The 14,267-nt window shown below is 42.7% G+C and overlaps 1 protein-coding gene and 1 pseudogene across 1 annotated transcript in view; one reads left to right on the top strand and one right to left on the bottom strand.

Annotated features, from left to right (window-relative positions):
* The window catches only part of CPQ (carboxypeptidase Q), a gene marked incomplete at its 5' end in the record, with an annotated part of 478,153 nt that overhangs the window by 45,919 nt on the left and 417,967 nt on the right, over positions 1-14,267 (bottom strand).
* On the top strand, positions 231-13,842 carry LOC108176545 (large ribosomal subunit protein eL19-like; annotated as a pseudogene).

The raw sequence follows: 14,267 nt of genomic DNA, 5'->3' as shown, positions 1-14,267 counted from the left end.
ACTATGAATCTGATAAAAAGCCTTTCCTGAAGACTGTAACGAACGGCCATAGGAGCCAGGCATTCAAACTGCAGTACTGTAATACACTTCCAGAGGAGTCCGACCATATTGATTTTCTTGGGCCACTCAGCTGTCTCTACAGAATTCTTTGGCCCTGGCTCCCTTATAGGGTTCCGTTTCATTCTGTTCTATACAGATTTAGGGGAACCATCCCTTGAGGAGGACCAGTCATGGGGTACAAAGATGATGGAGGCTCAACTGCAGCCTTCCAAAGTTCAAGTGGAGGAGGAGATGAAGTAAGATGCTGCAAGCTGCAGGAAGACAGAGCAACAGTGTCCAAGAAAAGCATTAAGTGAGGACACACAATTAAGAGGCATGCAGAGGAACTAGAACCCACACGCACCGCTGGTGGGGAGGCAAAGAATGAAAACAGGGTAAAAATCACCTTGGAAAACAGCTTGGCAGATTCTTACAGAACTAAACATACATCATCCTCTGACACAGCAATCTCACCTCTAAATATTTTCCCAAGAAAAAAAATTAAAACATATGCCCATGGAGACCTTGGATAAGAATGAGCTTAGCACTTCAATGCATAAATGCTGAAACGGGGAAAACAAGCTGCACAGAAAACTGGGAAAACAAACTGTGGTATATTTATACATTGGGATGGCACTTAGCAATCAAAAGGAATGAAGTACTGACAAATGCAAAACCATGGGTGAATTTCACAGCCAGGATACAGGGCTGAGACATGACAAAGGGGGCCAACACTGTGGTAAAGCCACTACCTGCAGCCCTGGCATCCTACACGGGTATCAGTTTGAGTCCTGGCTGCTCCACTTCTGATCCAGCTCCCTGCTCATTTGCCTGGGAAATCAGTGGAAGAAGTCCCAAGTCTTGGGGCCCCTGAAGCCACATGGGAGACCCAGATGAAGCTCCTGGCTTCGGTCTGGCCCAGCCCTGGCCATCGCGAACCAGGGAATGGAAGATCTCCTTCTCTCAGCCGCTGCCTCTCTTCTATAACTCTGTCAAATAAATAAATAAATAGATAAATAAATAAATAAATGGAACATGACACAATGAACCACGTAGGGTTCCATCTATGTGAAGTTCATACACAGGCAGTATTGATCTCTGAAGATAAATATCAGAATAGAGGTTGCCTTTGGGTGAGATTAGGGATTGATGGGGAAACAGAATGAGGAAAATGTCTGGGGTGCTAGAGGTACTCTATTTTGGCTGGAATTGTGGGTACACAGCCCACAAGATTATCAAATTGGGTGCCAATTGTTTCTCAGTAAAAAAAAAAATGGAGGAAAAAAACACCTAGGAATTGGGTAGAAGGACAGCATTGCTTTGTCGAAGGGCTGGGTTGAGTAGGCCACATAAAGAGTGACCCTTAGAGAATGGCTGAGGGAAAGACAGTGGGGGCATGAAACAGAGGGAGAAGGCAGTGAACTGGGAAGTTCCTGTAGTTTGGGAATGGTTGTGTGGGGAATGAGAGGTAAATCCAGAAGGGTAGGCCGGGGTCACAAGAGTGAGTGGAGTAAGAGGAGCCAAAGCTCTGACTACAGATTCCATAGGATCTACCAATGATCTAGAATCATTTAAGGAGACTGAAAAGCAGAGAGAATTTTCTGAAAATAGCATTCCTCTGCAGCATGTTGTAGACCAAAGGCAGAATCACTGAGGAAGAGATACGGAACAGAGATCATTCACAGAGCAATATTGTGGTAGCCCTGGGCTGTGCACCGTTAGGAGGGGGAAGGAGCATGGAGGACTAAGTGATTCTGTGAAGGCCAGTGGAGAGAAAAGCATGAATGCTCATGAAGGCTGTTCTGAATGTCTCAATACATCAGGAGGAACATGGTACAGAGGTGGGGCTGTGCTGTGAGGAGCATGACGTGGCACAACAGAGATCTGGAAAGGGGGTTTGCCTGAGATGGGTGGAGAAATTCCGAGTGTTATAAAGCACAGACCAATAATGCAGATGGTTGCAAGGCTGGGGACTAGCGAGGTATGGAGAATAAAAGTATGTGGTGGCTATGAGAACATTTGGAATGGGTCCTGGCCAGAGGTGGGGATGAAGTGAGGGGGGAGGGTCAAGGGTGTGGAAGTCAGAGAAAAGAGAATTAGGTTCTGGAGGCACAAGAAAGTTGATCATTGTAAGTCCACATTGGTCAATAAAAGAAGTTTTAGAGTAGAAACCTTGGAGCCTTTTTGGAGTTAATTTTCACTCTTCCAGTTTATCAGGAAACATCAGCTCTGTATACAAATATATCCAAACATGACCATTTCTTTCTTTCCACTTCCACTGCTATTGCACCCTGTTCCAAGCTCCAATCACGTCCTCTGTGGACTATGCAATAGTCTTCTTGCAGGTCCCTCTAATCAGTCTAGTGCCATCCCAACAGGACAGCTCATGTCACTGCTCTGCTCAAATCCTGCAGTGGGCTGCCTTGTCACTCAGAACTGTAAAAGCCATTAACTGTGTTCGATGGCCTACACTGACTAGACCCTGTAACTCTGCTCTCTTCTTTTGCTATGTTTCTTCCCTTGCTCACTCAGTCGAGCTATTTTGGTCCATTCCTGAAACATGTCAAACACATTCCTGACGTAGCATGTTGCTCTGGCTGTTCAGTCTCCCTGGAACACTCCTCACTCAGTATCTGCACAACTGACACACTAGCCTTCTTTAAGTCTCTGCTTAAATCTCACCTTCTCAGAAAGACCTACACTGACCACTCTGCTTAATACTACAACCACCCTTGCCACTCTGAATTCACCTTATCCTTTTCCTCTACTTTTCTCATTTTTTTATATCATTTTCAATATTGCATACTTATTACCTGTTTTCCCCATATCATCATCCAATAGAACTTTCGGTGATGACAGAAATGTTCCGAATCTTCACTGCTCAAGAGAATAGCCATCAGTCACATGTGGCTACTGAACACTTGAAATGTGGCTAGTGCCAGAGAAAAAAATGAATTTTTAAAAATTTTACGTAATTTTAATGAATTTATATTTTAATTTCTATAGCCACATGTGGCTAATGGCTACCATATCAGAAACAGCCTTAGATTCTGAGAGCCATGAAAGCAGGAAAGTTTGTTCCATTCACTTGGGCATCGTGTGCCCCTTAAGAGTACCTGACACATAGTACATTCTCTCAATAAAACTGTTAATCAATGTATGATCAAAGTCAAGGCCTTTCAGTCCATCACTGGAAGAGACAGGGTCAGAACCCAGGAACTCATCTGGAACATGCCAAGGACAGGTCCAGAAGTCTATGCAGAGGCTTTCTGACAACGTGTACGTAAGCACAGTGCCTTGCCCTTGGTTTTCTTAATATCGCAGATACATTTATTCACACATGTAAATCAAAGAAACAGCCAATCTGTGGTGTGCAGAATCCAAACCCTCCAATGTCTGCTGCCATGCAATCCATGTGGTTCATTTCTAGCCATCACCAGAGTCCAGGGTCAACACTTTCCGCAGTCATGGTCTTACAGGGAGAGATTAATATAAATCTAGACTATTGTGCCTTCTGAGCAGTGAGGAAGACGAGGTCACATTTCAGCACATAGTGATGAAGGTTGAGGGTTGCAGAACACACTATTTAATGCAACTGTATCCTGGAAACCAAGCACAATGACCAAATATCTGTGGAAATTTGTCTGATTCTTGCAGCATGAAAGTGCCTTATGGGAACCTAAACAGCTATAGGATGAATAATATTTTTAGAAAACTATTTGGGATCTGAAATATAAAATCTGTCTTATAATGCTAACAAAGAATTTCATTCAAACTGTTTCTTTCTGAAATCCTGTTAGACAATGTTTTCAGCTGTACTGAAGTACAGAAGTTACACGTGCCTTACTAAACTGCAATAATACTAAGTGTGAGGCCATATTCTGCTTATATTATCTGCCTAGTTACTTAAGTTCCTAGTAAAATCATCAGATTTTTATGTTTGCAATTTCCTTCAAAATTTTTCAGCATGTATTTGTACACCAGTGTTTATAGCAACTATTCTAATGCTCATTGATAGATTAATAAACAAAATGTGGCATTAACATACAATGGAGTATTATTTAGTCTTGAAATGAAATTCTGATACACACTACAACATGGATGAACCCTGAAGACTATACTAAGTGAAATAAGCCAATGGCTAAGAGGGTAAAATGTATGTCATGTATATTTCACTGCAATTAAAAAAACACTAACACTTCAGTATTTGAGTGTGATACTATTAAGTCATTACTTAGGTTAAGCCACAACCTGGAGGTACTGCCTACATGCTAATCAGGAAAGCAGAAAGAAAGGGTGGTTTTGCTAATTGCCTGCCATGGGTTTCTGTTATCTGTATCTCAACCCCCAAGCAATGCTTTGCCAATTAACATATTAAAAATAAAATTTTTTTTCTGATGAAATTAATAGTCTGTTGTGTGGCTGAGTGAATGTTTGAAAAGGGCTCTCGTTAGTGAAATTGAAAGTATTCATTATATGTGAATTGGCCAGAAGTATTTCAGAGACATTCTCCATAACAGCTTCACCAGGGCAGAAGAATCCAACTAGTCCTGTAACCTTTTCTCCCAGGGATCGTGACCTGGGCTAAATCCCTAAAAGGTCCTGTGCCCAGCCAAGAACATTGGATCCTGAGCCCCTGATGCTAGCCATAGGGACAGAATCCTGTCCCTGAAATCTGCATGAAGGTCATCAGTGACTATTTTGTGCAATACAGGGGTCAGAGCCTCTAAAAATATAGACCTGGTTGGCCGGTGCCGTGGCTCACTTGGCTAATCCTCCGCCTGCAGCACTGGCACCCCGGGTTCTAGTCCCGTTTGGGGCACTGGGTACTAGTCCCGGTTGCTCCTCTTCCAGTCCAGCTCTCTGCTGTGGCCTTGGAGGGCAGCGGAGGATGGCCCAAGTGCTTGGGTCCCTGCACCCACATGGGAGGCTGGGAGGAATTACCTGGCTCCTGGCTTTGGATCGGCACAGCGCCGGCAGTGGCGGCCATTGAGGGGGTGAACCAACAGAAGGAAGACCTTTCTCTCTGTCTCTCTCTGTCTATAACTCTCTCTGTCTCTGTCTCTCTCACTGTCTAACTTTGCCTAGCCAAAAAAAAAAAAAAAAATTATAGACCTGGCGAAGGCTCAAGTTTACTAAACAAGTCACCTCTATAATTACGCTCACTTGCTAATAAATGCTTACTTAAATGGATGCCTTACATGTGATAATCTTTGTCTGAGATTTCTGTTCATTATATCCTAGGTAAAGAAGTTGTCAATCAACTAAGTAACTTACCTCAAAACTCCTTCAGAGGCTACCATCATTTGCCAAAAAGGACCTAACAGTCACACATGAGATCAACTGAAGTCAGCTCATGATCAACAGCACAGAGACCAGTGGGAAAGTCTAGTACCAGAGGACTTGAGGAAGCAAACCATGAAGTAGCAGATTATTGATCGTAAGAATTTACATGGAAATGACATGGATTATTTACCATCCTCCCTGATTTTAGAGAGAAAAACTTGGGCATAGAAATGTCAAGTCATCATTCCAAGTGCAAACTAAATTCACAAGCAGGAATCAAAAGGAAACCTTCAATATCATCATTTAACTGCCACCAGATATTGAGTGATTACTGTGTGTCAAATATACTATTAAGTGTTTTAATACATGATCAACGATTCTCATGAAAATCCCTGCTGGTGAGTATGAAGGTCCTCTGTTTTCAGAGCAGTCAGCCAGCAGAATCCAGGGACAGTCCACTCACAGGCCTGGGGAACTCAGCGTTCATCCCAGAAAGCTGTACATCCTTGGGGCAAGTGGGGAGCAAGCTGGAAGTGCCGGAGACAAGGCCTTGGAAGACAAGTTTCCCCCCTGCAGGTGGAGCACCTTTGAGGCTGTACTAAGTGTCGCTCCCCCTCTTCATGGGGGAACGACACTAAACCCTGCCTAGGCTTCCTATCCGAGTCACGGCACCATTATGTCGCTCCCCCTCTTCGTGGAGGAACGACACAGAACCCTGCCTAGGCTTCATATCCGAGTCACGGCACCATTATGTCGCTCCCCCTCTTTGTGGAGGAACGACACAGAACCCTGCCTAGGCTTCCTATCCGAGTCACGGCACCATTATGTCGCTCCCCGTCTTCGTGGAGGAACGACACAGGACCCTGCGCTGTTCTTTTGTCTGCTCGGCCCTCCCCGGGTTTGCTGCTGGTTCTTCCCGGGTTGGCTACCGACCCTTCCACCTCCGTGGAAGGGCGGTTCCCCCTGGCCACTTTCCCCACTTCCGCGGGGGAGCGGCACACCGCCAGCCGGCTCTCTCGGGGGCTGCACAGGTGTTCCTTCAGATAGATGTTCCTCTTAGATGTTCCTGGTGCATGTTGTCTCTCTCTTCCTTTATAGTCCTCTTCCACCAATCCCAACTCTGCTACCCACACGCCAAGTACGCTGCTCTCCTCCAATCAGGAGCAAGATCAGCTCCTGCAGGTCATCACTCAAGTTGGTGAGAGGCAGCTGCGTAGAAGTTGTTACTCCCTTCTCAGTGCCATATTGTGGGAGAGCAGATGCATAGAATAAGTCTTAATTCCAGTAACTTAGTCTAGTCCGAGTTGCTCCCCACACTAAGCTGTTTCCCAGATCCCATGGCCCCCAGGAAGAGTCTGCTTGATAGCACTGTGTGTTTGCTTCCTTCTATTCCTCTACTCATTTCCTTACTCCCTGACAGTGCCTTCTCAGATCCCTCAAAATGCTTCTGGGGAATAAACCCAAGGTAACCACGCAATTTTTCCCAAGATAACCCAGATAGTCATCAGGTTGCAGAGTTGGAATGTGAACCCAGGTCAATCTGAGTTTTAGGATCATTGTTCTTCTATTCCATGTTATTGAATTCCATCTTCTTTCCTAAAGAAGTAGAGATAAGATAGAGGTGGAAAGAGAAAATGGATGTTACAGAAAAAAGCTCTTGGGATTTCTAAACTCATTTGTTTATTAGCATCTCAAGCTCTCATGTCCTTGGAGTTTATTCTCACCACTCTTCATGATAGCAATATGGAGGTTATATTGACTGTGTTCTATGATCTGATTAGTCAATGTTGTATGATGGCTCCCAATGATGTTTATGTTCTAATCCTCAGAGCCCATGAATATTAGCTTATCCTTTTATGACAAAAGGGACTTTGCAGATGTGATGGTTAAAAAGTTTGTGATGAGGCCCCTTTGACTCTCCTCCCCCACCACTCCAGGCCCTTTTGATTACCTGCAGTGTCTTGTACCATGGCAAAAAGAAGGTCTGGTTGGACTCCAATGAAACCAATGAAATTGCCAGTCCCAACCCCTGTCAGCCCATCTGGAAACTGATCAAATACAGGATGATCATATGCAAGTCTGTGACTGTTCGAGGAAAGGCTCAATGCTGGAAAAGCATCTCAACACAAGGAAAAGGCAGGGATGTAGGCATAGGTTAGAGAAAGGGAACAGCCAATGCTCAAATGCCAGATGAGGAGGATGCAGATTCTGCAGCAGCCACTCAGAAGGTACTGTGAATTTAACAAGTTTGACAGCCACGTGCCTCACATCCTGTATCTGAAGGTGAAGGGAAACGTGTTCAAAAAGAAGTGGATTCTCATGGAAAACAACCATAAGCTGAAAGCAGACAAGGCCTACAAGCAGCTCCTCACTGACCAGGCTGAGGCCTGCAGATCTAAGACCAAGGAAGAACACAAGTGCCATGATGGGAACCTTCAGGCCAAGAAAGAGTTCATCAAGACTCTGTCCAAGCAGGAGGAGAGCAAGAAATAAAGTTCCTCTTCTCCTGTCTGTACATAGGGCCTCAGGGATTGAAGTGGAGCAAGTACCTAAATAAAACAAGTCTTTAAAAGTTTTTTGAGATGGAGGATTATCCTGGGTTATCTGAGTAGATCCACTGTATCCACAAGGGTTCTTAAGAGGGACTTAGGAGGCAAAGAAGGCGGCGATGTAATGATGAAATCAGAGATTGGGCCGAGGCACTGGGTATGGAGGGAGGGGCACAGACATCAGAAGCTGAAGAGGGCGTAGAAATGGATTTTCCCTCAGGCTCTCCAAGAATCTACCCCAGCTAACATCTTAATGTTAGCTCAGTGAAGCTGTCTTCTGACTTGACCTTCAGAACTGTAAAGCAACAAATTTGTGTGATTTAATGCTCCTGTCTGTGGTGATTTGTTGCAGTGGCAACAGGACACTAGCACAGTCAGCTGAGCTTACGAGTAATCATCCTGGACAGAATCTGCCCAGCCCTGACCATGTCTAGGCACAGTGCTGGTACTCTGTAGACCATCTGGCTTATCCCCCTCAACCCTCTTGAAGAACCAAGACGGCAACTGAGTAAGAGGCTCTGGTAACCTCCTTCCTGGAGAGACACCAATGTGAACAGCTGTACACACACCATGGCACTTTCACAAGAGCTAAAAGAAGCCAGGTGAGAAACCAGTGCCTCTCTTTGTGATAATCACAAGAAAAGTCATTTTGAAGAAAGCAAGAAAGAAAGGTGCCTGTGGCACCCCTGCCAAACTCCAACAAACACAACGTGGAAAAGGAGGGTGAACTGAAATCCCTAACCTGGTCCACTGAGAAAAATTTCAGTCAGGCTGGGCCTCCCTGCCTCTGCCTCCACCCCCAGACCCACACTTGTGGAGCGAGTACTTAGAGCCTCCACTGCCAGCTGGCCTCTGCCATCCCTGCCCTAATGGTTCATAGAATGTAAAACTCCAGCCAGGTAGAAGATGTCTCTGAGCTCAGAGCTTTGCCTACCATGCTGAGATTGGGCACTGATAAAGTCAAAAGGCCTCTGGCCCCCAGCTGGTGCTACAGCCTGAGCTTCCAGACTTGCCTGGCATCAGGCTGAAACGTAGGCTCTAGGGGGTCAGACTCATTTTGACATGGGTCACTGTGGGCTTTTAATGGGCTTGCTGTACCCTCTTGAGACTTCGTAGGGACCTACACCTAAGGAAACCTGGTGTAACCAGCCTGGGGTCAATTGGAATGACCAGAGGGCTGCCTTTATCACTCTCCAAACTTATGAAGACAGCAAAAGGCCATGGGACTGTGCCTTAGTACTCAGTACTGAGGCCCAGTTGAATATTCAATAGCAGGTGTTGGGACAGGGCTGAGCATTGCTCTTTTTCATTTCCTTTTTAGGAAAGGTCTGGTACATGATGGGAGTCAGTGTGTCCCTCAACAGTAATGTTATTACAATGACCAAAAAGGTTATCAAGGGGACACGTCCTGCAGTCATGCTGGATATTTCCAGTTAGGCTTGTTGGAAGTTCTCAACACTGTGGAACTTGGGTTCCCACTACTCAGAAAGGGGTGGGGCTTGTATGGGAGGTGGGCTCGCATGGTGCACAAAATGGGAGGTTTGGCTTGTGCAAAGAAAGGGAAGGGAATTTGGATGTTTCACAGAAGGGGATTTGTCACGTGGGCTGAGCCAGGCTATCCTGTGGTGTCAGCTGAGGCTGTCCAAAAGAGAATTGCTTGGAGCTGTCAATCACTGACCCCCACAGGTCTATGAGGTGCTGTCAACAGCAGGTCTGACTGCAGCTGTCAATCACGATTGTTGGTTGGCAAGGAGCTGTCCAGCTGGAGCTGTGAGACCTCAGCTTGGCTGGAGGTGTGAGTCATTGACCCATGAAGTCCTGGGGGTTGGTAAAGAATTTAGTTCCTTCCCCAATTACCTATGTTCCTGTAATGTAATGAGGACTCAGGTGGAAAGAATTGTGATTGATTAGCGATGCCTACTTTGGACTCAGTATAGGGAAGCGATAGGAGTGCTTTATATTTGCTTAAACTGTATCCAATTTGATCAACCATGGGCAAACTGTATTGACCAAATTTGTTTTAAGACAATGCCATCATTTCCAACCATCTCTACTTTATAAATATGAGATTTCCACCTCTGCTTCTTCAGTAGTTTTTTTTTTAATGTGACAAGCAGCAAATCTTTCTGCTTTTAGGCATACTCGGAAACAATGACTTTAATTTGAGAATATGCTTGAAAAGTAGTTTAAAATCAATGCTTGTCAAGTTCTCTGAAGATGAGGAATATCACACATGCCAAGAAACATTAATAATAAGGCTTTGCCTTTCCTTAAAAACCCAAATGTAGTTGAGTATTATTTTAATCAAGTTTCTTTTTGCTGACTCAGTGAATGAATGGATTCACTTCCCACACAATAACTTTGTGAAATGAATGCATACAGTTCACAATAATTTAAATTAATTAATCACACAAATTTAACTTGAGTTGTTACTAATACTTAAGAATCTTAAAAATTTTTCTTACTTGTCCTGTCTTGAAATTATCCAATAAGCACTAAGTCACTAGATTTCATCTTTTTAACATATTTTTTCCCAAACATGCATCCCAGGGCCATTTTATGTACCATTTTTTTCCTCTCAGATAACCACAAGGATCAAAAGGCCAATCAGAATATTGTCATCATAAATTATAGCAATAATAATGCCATTTTAAAAATAAGGCCATTTTAAAAATAAGGCCATTTTAAAAATAAGACTTTTATACATTTTCACCTGTAATATCCTCTGGATTTTTATTTGATATATGTTTGATGTATTTGCTCCAAATTATAGATATGAAATGATGCTAAAAGAGGTTATTTATCTATTTCCTCAGTAAATGACAGAGTGGGATGCCAACCCAGAAAATGTGTCTAAATTTATACCCCAACACTGGACCTACTGGTTTCTAATTCTCTACACAGGAGTCAAGCCCATCTTCCCACTGCATGCTGCTCAATGCTTCCAGAGCCACTTCTTCCATCTTTTGTCTTTGCTTGGTTTCCCCACTCTTCTGCTCTCTACCATTCTTCATGGCTCTGCTCAACTTTCCCATCTTGGGAGAGGCTTGGATATTCTTGCTATCCTTAAAGTTTTAACACTTGATGACACATTGCTCCGTGCTTTGATCTCCATTCACTCAACAAATTGTTCTTGAGGACTTTACCATATAACAGATACCGCTCTAGGCAATAGGGATTGAGTGGTGAATGAGGCCGCCTCAGGTAGAGCTTACATTTCAATCAGAGCTTCTAATTCTAGATTGTTAGCTCATTGACAATAGTAATTATGCTTGTGTTTGCTTTATGTCTAAGAAGGGCGATGTAATTTCACTGTTGTGCAGTTTATCACTAAACAATGTGGTTGTCTTGGTGGTGTAAGTATATAGATAGCTAATGTTGGGACTACACAAGTAAACATTCTCGAGATACATGCTCATGCCATTCCCCCATAACTTTCTAACTGGGAAATCTATATGCCTCTTGAGTAAGGTACTTTAGGAATTCCTGAGGAGGAAACTTGTAAAGGAATTATAAGAAGGAATACCTGGAGATTGGTTTCCTGTGTAAGATAAAGCAAGATCAAAAATATCCATTTCTCAGAGATTTTCCTGGAAAGTCCCTCCATACTTGGGGACATTTTAAGAGGTTTTGAATTATATTGTACTCATTGATAGGTTTTTCCCTTCTTTGATCTCTTCCTTGAGGACAACTGTAGCTTCTCTTATAATACTTTAGATGTAGTGAGAATTTAGCATTCAAAGGAATTATGCAGAAAAAGATATTTTAAGAATTTTTAATATATTCAAAATGAAGAAGGGTAGAGGTACACTCACTGAAATAAAACATCTCCTCCTTCCCAGTTTGATAGGGAATGATTGGAGACAAAGTTTTGAGACTTCTTCCAGAAAATTCATTTGGAGATATTTGGCGTCTTTAGTGTTTTAAAGACTTTGTTTAAAAAATGTGTGTTGCTCTGGTAAACTTATTTTAAACAGGCTTAAGTCATTCTGTTAAAAATGCTTTACAATTTCTTGTTTCATGTATATGAGCATATATAAAATAGAAATAAATAAATCTATACATGTGTTAAATTTACATATAAATTTTCATTTTACACATCCATATACACATATACAGTCTGTGTTTAAATGAAGATGATAGCTACATTCACACACATATACACAACCTCAGGTTATTACAAACTTTAGTTTGCATTTCTCCTGTGGGGAAAAGAGGTATCAGGGGCTGGGTTGGGAACCTGATTTGCACTAAGTGCCTCTTTTCTCTAAGGGGAACTTAGGGCTGTTGAAAAATCTAGTTACTCAGGAACAGATTCCCTTAGAAAGCATGCAACGACTTTCACTGTGAGCCTCAGGACAATCAGAGGAACTCAGGAAATAGGAGACTTTCCCTTGTGCTAGGGAACACCAGTGAGACTGGGTCACACCTTAGGACACAATCTAGAGAGAACCTCCGTAACATGAAGGATGTTGTGCTGGGTAATGTTATCTAGACTTATCTCTCAGAGTTAATTCCAGTGATATTTGAAGAAGGAATTTGGAAAAACTAGTGTTGTTGGAAAAACCATTAGGACTCCACTAGCAGAGAGTTGCTGTGTAGAGCTGGTAGGGAAAGAGATGACCTATTTTCTCTGAAGGAGCTTGGAGATGTTAAGAGGGGGAAAACACCAGAGAAGACCTTTGGAGTCAATGTTTGGTCATGGGTAGGAGAGGATCACACTAGACTGGGCATCTTGAAGACAGAGACTGTCTTACTCATCATGGATTCCACAGGCCCTAGGACAGTGCTTGGATTGTGGTAGGATCTCAATGAATGTTTTCAAAATGAACTGAATAGGAAACAGCTACAGAAAATCATGGGCAAGGAAAAAGTGGGCAGTGCAAGATGTGAAAACTGCTATTATTTGTGTATCCCCAAAACTCTCCTCTGACCTAGTATGCAGCTCCTTGACATCTAAGAATTGTAGAGGCTTTGAAACTTTCAAAATACTCACACTAATAGAAATAAAGAAGGGGATAAAGGCTATAGTGGAGACAATGGTATACATTCACTAAATCATTTCATTTTTCTGCTGGACACACAAGAAAACAGCATTTCCTGGCTCCCTTGCACTTAGTGCCATATAACTCGTTCTAGCCAATGGAATTTGGGCAGAGGTCATATGTGCTACTTCCAGGCCTGGTTCTCAAAATCTCCCTTGCTTATTCAAATTCATTTATTCTCATAATCTCTCTCTCTCTCCCTCCCTCCCTGCCTCCCTCTCTCCTTTCCTCTACTTGTCTTCTCAACCACATGCTGAGTTTCAAGTGGAGGACTTCAAAACTTTGAAGCCTTATGCAAGCAAGGGCAGTAGATGGAAGAAGTCTGGGTTCCTGAATAACTATGTGTTACACAACATACTCCCTCCCAAAGTCCTCTCACACTGATCCGTGTTGAACTGTAGCAAGAACAAGAAGCAAGTGTTTGTTTTGTAAACCCTCTGAGATCAGATTTGGTTTGTTGCAGCTGCCAGAATTACTTATACTGAATAATACAGAGGAATCTTTAATTCTCTTATTCCTAACAGAGAGTAACACTAGAAAAGGAAGTTTTCAATCAAATACTTATTTGTATGTGTGTTTACTGAATTACAAATGCTATTTATTAAGCATCCTCTATATGCAAGGCATCAAAAAAGTGGTAAGTCAGATTATTTCAATACAATTTTTATGTACTCATAAATTAAAAGGCATTTTTATGAGGTTGACATATTCATTAAAGTAGCCACATTGGAGCTGGCCACTTCAGATCGTCTATGATCATTAGTTATTTTACCTAAAAATATATGCAAAAATAGTTTTATATTAAAATAAAGGGATATAAAAACTGAATACAAGCATTTGAGTATTCCGAAAAGTCTGCAGAGAGTTAGGGTTACTGCTCTGCTGTCTGGGCAGGAGCAGCACTGAATAGCCATTTCAAGACTAGAACCACACTGTGTTCAAATATAAAGCATCAGGATAGCTGACTCTAATTTGGGTTATTAAGCTACCATTCAAAAGACTCAATTCTTTGTTCATATAAGTAGATATAGATAGAGAGTACCAACTAATATGAGAATGGGCTGAACTTGGTGGAGAGAAACATGTCAGTTTGAAGCTTGTTGGGCATCCCTTTCTTAATTCCACAGATGCCTGCATGCCAGCAAAGAGATCATGAGTCACAAGTCAATGTACTCCCCTCTTCCCTTCCTGTGGGAAGAAAGGCTCTGCGGAGGTCTCTTGCTTTTGTTTTCCTTTACCATGAATCTTTGTAATAACAGGTTGTTGCTCTATTCCCTACATGTACCTTTCAAATCCCATACACTCTTCATCCTTCTGCTATATTCACCCATTAGGACTCAGATGCTCA

Source organism: Oryctolagus cuniculus, chromosome 6, assembly GCF_964237555.1.
Source record: "Oryctolagus cuniculus chromosome 6, mOryCun1.1, whole genome shotgun sequence".
NCBI lineage: Eukaryota > Metazoa > Chordata > Mammalia > Lagomorpha > Leporidae > Oryctolagus > Oryctolagus cuniculus.
The sequence above is the reverse complement of the archived record's forward strand: the minus strand, read 5'-3'. Positions and strand labels throughout refer to the sequence as shown.